At 46.5% G+C, this 6000-nt stretch overlaps 1 protein-coding gene across 7 annotated transcripts in view; it reads right to left on the reverse strand.

Annotated features, from left to right (window-relative positions):
• Positions 1-4904, reverse strand: part of ARHGAP5 (Rho GTPase activating protein 5) — an 89967-nt gene extending 85063 nt beyond the window's left edge. For 2 of the 7 annotated variants that reach the window (XM_058293597.2, XM_058293594.2), the window contains exon 1: positions 4375-4493. The gene's annotated coding sequence lies outside the window, so the exon portion shown is untranslated. The other 5 variants (XM_058293596.1, XM_058293591.1, XM_058293595.2 and 2 more) reach the window with 3 other exon arrangements.
• Between the last annotated feature and the right edge of the window lie 1096 nt (positions 4905-6000).

Raw genomic sequence — 6000 nt, forward strand, 5'->3', positions numbered from 1 at the left:
TTTTATAAAGAAACATCCAAAGAATTACATGTCTAGCTAATAGAGAAGAGAGTAGAAACCTGGGTTCCGCAATTCCCTAGGCCATAAGGTAAGTTTTCTTTCTCTAAATAGTTAACCAAAAGAGAAGAGACATTATCTTGGCCCTGAAAAGATAAGTATAGAAAGAAATATACAATTTTAGATCCAGATGAGGACATAATCAACAGGAAGAAAATGAAGAAATTACAGCGTATCAGAAGCCAAGGCAAGAGTTCTTCCAAGACTGTTTGACAATGTCAAAAACAGCAGCTAGGACATAACTCCAATGCATTTATGTTTACTTCTCCATAACCCCTACTAGTACTCTAGTGTTAATACTTTCTCCCAAATCCTTCTATTCAGCTCATAAGGTCCAAACTGCACTTACATTTTTACCTCGTATTTTCTCTTCACACACCAATCAACTCTGCTCTTCTCTGTGCTTTTTGGTCCACACTGTCATTAACTCACCTACATGGGTTTTTTTTCCCCCTCACTTATCTCCATCTACCCAACTTTCAAGTGCTATCTCCTTTATCTTAATTCCTTCACACCAATTTTTTAAGCAGTATGTACTTTCTGGTATAGTGCTTTTATTTTTTTAAGAAGTACCAAAGAGAGAATCCAGGAATTCATACATGAAAAGCAGGGGCTACACCAGCTCCCCTAGCACCTCTATTTTGTCCTGAACTGACATTTAACTACTTATAAGGTGTCATGATCTTTCCCCAGCAAAACTTAAAGTTCTTTTAGAGCAAGAAGCAATGTATTATACTCGCATCACTCACAGTGCCTGGCTACTCAATAATATACTGGTCTGGGTAAATTAAGTAGGCTAAATTGAATTGAAAAAACTTTCAGAGTAAACTATTCTTCTTAATTGCTAATGTTTTTTTTTTTCCCTATTAGTTTGCTAAAATGATTGGCTGAAACTTTCACTTAAGTAAGGGTTTGGTTACTCACAACTTTATCAAAGTTTCTTCACAGTTCTTTTAGAAACCATATATCCCCGGTATATTTTAAATACATTTTACAAACATATTCTAGGTAAGGGATATTACTAAAACACACATTACATGTTTTTTTTTAAAGGTACCAGGGCCAAGGATTGAATCTGGGACCTCATATGTAGGAAACCGGGTCTCAACCACTGAGCCACATGGGCTCCTCAGCTGTGGTTTTCTTTCTGTCTGTCTGCTTGTTTTTTTATTTTAAGGAGGTCCTGGAACCCAACCCAGGCCCTCCCTTGTGGGAAGCAGGCATTCTACCACTTGAACCACATCCGATCCCTGTAATGCTTCTTGATTCATATTACCTGCATACCTTCTTGGTGTGCAAAGAAAAGAAGAAATAATCATGGCTCTTACAACCCAAATAAAAAGTACAACCCAAATGAAATAGTGTCCATGAAATTGAGGTTGTGACAATTAAAACAATCTGTAGTTATCATGGCCCATCTCTATTATGCCATTTCATATTTAAAAAGTGAATATTAAAGGCAACAGCTGCAGGCCTGCTAATGTTGAAAAAGAAGTTTAGGAGAGTCTTCACGAGACGTAACTTTTTCTCAATTAAAAAAAGGGGTGCGTGAAACTATTGTAAGCTACTCCACAAATTCATTTACAAAAGGGAATGCAAATACATTTCATTCCTTAAAAATCTTAACTTTCAAAAGGTCAAAATAATTCTTTTCTTCCAAAAATGTAACCGTACTAAATCTGCCTTTAAAACAGAAAAAAAAAAGGGAGGGGGGGGAGAGGGGGATTGGGCAACTTTGAAAACATTGACTCTAGGTACAATGAAATAAAATTAGGATATTAATTTTGCAATACATTTTAACTGCAGAGAGTTTAAAAAAATGGACAAAGATACCAGGATAAAAAAATAAGTTATTTCTTATATCTAAGTATAACATACCTCACTCTGTAATGCTCTTAATAGTGTATGAAGAATAGTAAAATAAGATATGCTTACCCTAGTTAAAAAATGTTGTCTATGCAATCGATCCTCAGCTCATCATCTATATTGTTTAGACTGATTCTGCTTTAAGTCAATTAAGATCAATAGTGCTATACTTTGAAAGTTAAAAGCCTAGGTATACACAATCTTTCAATTGAGTATATTTAGTCATAAAGTAATTACTTTAGTGCTCTGGAGATATGCCTTGGCAATTTTTAGGTCCCCCACACTTCTCACTCTTTTCCTCTGCTCTATGTATTACAGATATAAGAAATGTGGGTCGTCAGTTACAAAGAATGGATCAAAGAGTCAAAAATGATAAAGTAATTTAAAATGGAAGCAAAACCTTATTCTGGAAACTCTCTAGTATGTACCTATATGGTCAACAGTATGTCTAGAAATACTAAATAAAAACACTGCTTTATCAAACTAAAGTACAAATAAGCCAGAAACAACAGTAAAACATTTCTACACACATTTACTAATTAAAATATCTTACTAAACAAAATATTTTTCCAAGTAGTTACAACTGAATCAAATTTTTTTAAAAAAGAGCCATTTTAAATGGAGACCTAGATATCTTAAGTAAATGAGGTCCTGAATAAACACCCCTAAATCTATTCAAATGTAATAGTGGTTTTAGCTTCAAGAGGAAACAGCCTTCCTCCCTGCCCCCTCAAACACCTGTAGAAGGCAGCATAAGCAAAGATACAGCACGAATTTTACAGTTATACCCGTGAACATTGTTAAAAGATGTTGTCATTGTTTTCTACCTGACTATCACAAAGGACAAAGCAAATTATCGATGGGAATTTAAACTGCAAAACGCGCGCGCGCCCATCCATATGCCTAGTTGGGTCTAGATTTAAACATTTAAATTCCCACTTAGTAGCATGGCCCAAAACTAGATTTTTAATCATAAGGAAGTATAAGCATCTCCCGTACAACTTTCCGGAATTTTGCTAACCGTCCTAACAGTTTGCTCTTACTTTCGAGCCCCTTCCAAAGCCTCAGCTACACCCAGAGCCTCCACCTCACTCGCATTTCCAAGAACGCCGTGCGGGAGGGTGTGAGCGAGCGAGCGAGCGTGTGTATTTCTGTGAGAAGTACGCGCGCGCTCCCGCGCCCTGCCCCACCCCCACCCGATACTTTTCCTTACCGCAAACAGAGGGAGAATCTAGAGGTTATCCTGGAAAAAACTCAATATCAACGCCTCAACCCAGCCGCAGCCAACCGATGGGACTACGGTTTTGGCGGCGCCGTGCAACTTCTCTCACCCTACCCCGAGCTTTAGCAGTCGATGGGAATGTGGTGAAGAGAACCCAGGGAGGAGTGGGGGGAAAAGTGAAGAGGACAGATCCCCGGAAAGGCGTTCAAGTTTGCAACCGAAATTGTGTTTCCGCGAATATACACCCACCCCTTCTCCCCCTTCCAGGTGGCACTCGTTAGCAGCAGCCAGCGAAAAGACATCGCCACCTTCCCCCACCTACCATCCCAGACCAGGGCGAGTGAGGGCGGCGAGCGAGAGCGGACGCCTGCGGGGGCCCGCGCGATCCCAGCCTACCAGGCCTTCGGTGACCCCGACCTCGTCACCTGTGGAGAAAGCGCCCCCTCCCCCGGCCTCTCTGCCCTTCACGCCGACCGTACCCACCCCCCCACACACCCGCAGTCGCCGCTCCCCACCCGGCCTGCGAGGACCGAGCGCGGCGCCAGGCTCCCCTCGGCGGCCGCGGGGCCCCAGCCCCTTGAACTGGTTACAACCGGCGACGGCGATCGAGCGGGACTGCCGGTGGCGGGAGGGTCAGTGCCGGGGCGGGGAGGGGGCGAGCGGGCAGGCCCGGAGGAGCGGGGGGTTGCAAGGACCTACCTAACACCGTCGGTCTCCACCTTCTCCTCCTCAGCGGCACCGGTCCCGGCGGTGGCGGCGGCAGCGACATTCCTAGGGAGCGCTCCCGCCGCCGCCGCCTCCTCCTCCTCCACTCTCGGCTCGCCTCTCTCCCCCGGCGCGCTCAGCGAGCGCCGCGTCCCTTTGCAACCTCTCCCCGCCCCCCCAACACACGCCCGAAACCCCCAAGCCCTACAGTTCCCGCAACCTGATAACCCACCCTCCCTCCCTCCCCGCCACCAGCGGCGGCCCCGTCCCTCCCCCCTTCCCCCGCGCCCGCCGCCGCGCCGGGCTCAGTAATGGCGGCCACTCGGGCTTCCTCGCGCAGACGGATCTCTCTCCCTCTCTCCCGAACTTTACCTCAGCATCTCTCCCGGCGCGTACCGCCGGAACGCACGCGCGCGCGCAGCCACACACCCGGCCGGGGGCGGAGCGGCGGCGCAGCCTCGACGGGGCGCGCACGCGCGCCCCCGGCCGCCCGCCCCACAATCCCCGGCCCCGGCAGCCCTCACCTCGCTACGCCTCCCGCGCCGCGCGCCCGGCTCCGCCCCGCCCCTGCCCTGGTCTCCCGGGAGCCTCGGACGGCGCGAGCTCTCGAGCCGGAGAGAGGGGGGCGAGCGCGCGGGACCGCGTTCTCGCCGGCGCCCGGGCTCCCACATTGGCCTCTGCCCCTCCCCCTTCTTCCTCCGCCTCTCCCACTCATTGGTTCCCTCCCCTACTCCATTCCTTCTCACCTTTTCCCTTTTACCCATTGGCGTGAGTATTTTTCCTTAGCTTTCCCCTTTCTCTGTATTCTGCTCCTCCTCCGTTCCATCCTCCACGCTTTGGAAGCTGCTTGTCGTGCAGCCCAGAGCTCGGTCGTCTCTGAATCTTCCCTGCTTTCTCCCCTTCCTTCTGTTCCGGTTTCTGACCGTAACTCGAAGCAAACCACGGTACTGTAAAGGAACCTGATACTGTGTTAGCCGTTTCAAAACAGGGCTAGGGTACCGACTGCTTCTCGATACCCACCTCCCACCCCCCAGCCCCGCGCGCGCACGCACACGCGCGCATACACAATCTTTAAGCATTAAAGAATTCAAGGGAGGAAAATATGCGCCCAAGCTCTTTTGCAGGGACATGTTCCTGTATGCGTCTGTGTGTGCAGCCAGTTTTCTGCCTGGGGATCGCTTGCCAACTAACAGACGTCTCTCTCCCGGGACCTGGTGCCATACTCACCCAGAAGGCAAAACTCCACCGGGAAGCAAGAAGAAGCGTCCATTTCTCCGTGGACTCGGGGCAAGAACGCAGGCCCTATGGAAGTTGAGCGAGATGCCGAGACTTGGGACTGGTTTTAGGACGTCCTAAAAGACCCCTACTCTCACCACCATCAGTCTAAATTGAGGATCCCCCGGCCACTTGGGTTTTACTATTCTACCTTAAATATATTCAATACATTCTGAGACTTTACCTCTGGAAATTTCACAAGTTTGGGGGTGCCCTAGGCTTCCGATGTATTTCTCATCTGGGCTTCGAAATGGAATGGTGGAGCGACAAAGGACCGTAAAAACCATTGCCTTTCGTGTTACTATGGAAGAAACCAAGGTCCTGTGACTTTCCCAAGGTCATAAAATAACACAGTTAAATAGTTGCCAGCAGATAAAAGAATAAAAAAAACACACCTATCCGAATTTAAGTCTGAAAAAGAGAAGTAATTTGGGGAGAATTGCTCCTTGGGGTAAAATTTAGTTCTTGATTTGAAAATAGTTTATCATCAATAAAGTTAACATATAAAATGTCTTTTAAATTCAAGTTGTTCTTTATTTCTTGAGAATGTTACATAAGGTACTGAAGTTAGCCAAGGTTGCTTTTTAGTGTTTTAATGATGCAGCTGCTGCCAACCAGAAGTACGTTTACGGTCTGTCAGTAAAGAAAAACAAAAACTGCCTGTTGGTAAAAATCTGTTAGAAAATATTTGTTAGTAAATCTGTCACAATATACCAGCAGAAATTCTGTTCGTTTGCCACCGCCCACTCTTCATAGTATTAAAAGGTAAATTTAATAGACAAAAGCAGAAGTGACATTTTCAATTTCTCCCTAATTTTAAATAGCCATGTGACTAAAATTGTTTACTCCAGCCAGTCCCTTGCACCTGAATGTTA

The sequence above is a fragment of the Dasypus novemcinctus genome, chromosome 3 (genome assembly GCF_030445035.2).
Source record: "Dasypus novemcinctus isolate mDasNov1 chromosome 3, mDasNov1.1.hap2, whole genome shotgun sequence".
Classification (NCBI taxonomy): domain Eukaryota; kingdom Metazoa; phylum Chordata; class Mammalia; order Cingulata; family Dasypodidae; genus Dasypus; species Dasypus novemcinctus.